This window comes from Nannospalax galili, unplaced genomic scaffold (assembly GCF_000622305.1).
Source record: "Nannospalax galili isolate Female #2095 unplaced genomic scaffold, S.galili_v1.0 scaffold1787, whole genome shotgun sequence".
In the NCBI taxonomy this organism is placed as follows: domain Eukaryota; kingdom Metazoa; phylum Chordata; class Mammalia; order Rodentia; family Spalacidae; genus Nannospalax; species Nannospalax galili.
This window is the reverse complement of record NW_008355486.1, coordinates 31,408-33,648: the sequence shown is the minus strand read 5'-3', so window position 1 is coordinate 33,648 and position 2,241 is coordinate 31,408. Positions and strand designations below refer to the sequence as shown.

The following is a 2,241-nucleotide window of genomic DNA, read 5'->3' as shown; positions in this document are numbered from 1 at the left end:
AAACAGGTGCATATACTTGAAATCCTGACAGACAATCTGAATTCTAAGACAGAAAGCACAGTGTCTGCACCACTTTGAAGTAAAAAAAAAAAGGTGTCCTCTTGGTCATTGGGAAGGGAACTACCTCTCTACAGCTGGTGTCCTCACTTTCATGTTCATCAAAACAGCCCCCCTCCAGGATCGCTGGCAGTTCAGGGACACTGTAGTAGCTGTTGTGGAGGTCTAGGGCTGTGTGCCTTGAAACAATCCAAACCAGCTTCTTAAGATCTGGTTTGCAACATTTAGGAGAACAATACTCAGCTAGGCATTTAGAAACTAATTCCTTCCAGCAATAGAATTCAGTGTCATTAATCTTCAAATGTTTTTTTAACAATCAGGACAATTTCCAAGAAGTCAACTGATTTTAACATTTCTACTTCCACATTAAGAAGGCACAAGCTAATACAGATGGATTTGCTTTTTGAGAAGACAAGTCAGCGGGTACAAGCTTTCAACCGAGCTCCTAGTTTATCAGGGCTCAGCATATTTTCCTTTCTGAAGTATGACAAAATGCAAGAGTATGGTATAAGGCAGTAGTAGCTTCCAATTCATAGTGCAATTTTTCTGAATTGTTTTTCCCATCTGTTTCATGTCAGAAGCTGCACATTTACACTGACTGACACAGATCACATCCTGGATGGATGGAACATTGCTTTCTTCTTGCTCTATTCTAGCAGCCACCAAAAAACAGCAGACTCCAATGTAAGACTGTTGGGAAACCCTGCTGTTAGGGTTGTAGTCCTCCATGTCCGGATAGCTCTAAGGGGCTTGACGCCAAATGGAAGGACTCCCCTTCTCAGCAGGGGGCCTCCTGCTCTCTTCCTGACTTATCTGGAAAGTGCCAAGCACGGATGCCTGACCTTATTTGGAACATGACCTTTGGCATAGTTACCTGGAGTAAAAACTACCCCCAGGTTTTTCTATATGATAATCAGGCATTGCCTGGTAGTCGGATGATAGGAGCCTACTGCCACATGTAAATAAAGCATACTATGAGCACCTATCAGCTAAGGCTTTGGCTACTGCCTCCACACTATATTTCCCCTAGTTCTCCCACTGAATAAACGGAGCTGTTTCACTGAGTCTGGAGCTGTTTGCATCACTGAACCTGCCTCCCCGGAAGGGCTTTCTTCCATCAGTGCTCACTGGCCATCCTGACCCTGCTCATCGCTTCTGCTCCCCTTGTCCTCGTGGACCGGTGGCCAACAACCGGCAAGGAGAGGGAGAGGCCCCGCATAAGACAATGTTTCAGTTTCACCTTCATAAGAGCCAAGAATCTGTCCAAAAAGTTTCAGTGCAAAATCCAAAAAAGTTAAACTCTTTAAATTCTCCAGGTTGGTATTTCTCAATCTTTAACACAAAGTGTTACCATTCTCTGGGGTAGCCTCCACCAAGCTCAATCCTTTCTCTCCAGATTGTAATCTCCTTCCTTGTTCCAGGTAGAAGCCCAACAAACCACCCGCCAAGTGCTCGGGCCCCCAAATCCTTCATCATGGCGGACTCGCCCCCGCCTCCCCCAGCATTGGAGCAGAAGCAGGTCGGACATGTCTCTGCCGTCCTGAGTGGCCACTTCAGAGCTGCCCAGTGCCTGCATTCCACTCGACCATCCAGGCTTCTCACAGCCCCTGCCACATCCCTCTCCTGGCCCACTGGCCCCACCCGCACTGCTCCAAGTAGGGCTCTGCTACTTAAATTTTCTTCCTAGCTATTTTGCTAAGTTTAAAAAACAACAAAACAACAACAAAAACAACAACAACCTCTGTAAATCCGTTCTGGCATTTGGCATATTAGGAATTTTTTTTTTAAGATTTTTAAATTTTTCTTTATGTGTATGTGTGTGTGTGCTGTGTGTGGGTATGTGTATGTAAGTAGAGCTTCCATGGAGGCCAGAAGAGGGCATTAGATCCCCTGGAACTGAAGGTACAGGTGGTTGTGATCTGCCTGATATGGGTGCTGGGAACTGACCTCAGGTCCTCTGCCAGAACAAAATATGCCCCTAACCACTAAGCCAGTTCCCCAACCCCAGGAATTTCATTTCCTTAGAAACTTGTTGAAACCATGCAACATTATTTTTATAAATTAAATTTGTATTATTTCAGCTACATTGGACAATGATATTTTTTATTTTAAATAGTCATCCAGCTCTGTTCTGTAGATGCAAGTGATGAATTAAAATTTGTTCATGGTCGCCCTCTCAATGTG

At 44.7% G+C, this 2,241-nt stretch overlaps 1 pseudogene; it reads right to left on the bottom strand.

Annotated features, from left to right (window-relative positions):
• The window catches only part of LOC103749994, a 15,227-nt pseudogene extending 13,697 nt beyond the window's left edge, over window positions 1-1,530 (bottom strand).
• Between the last annotated feature and the right edge of the window lie 711 nt (window positions 1,531-2,241).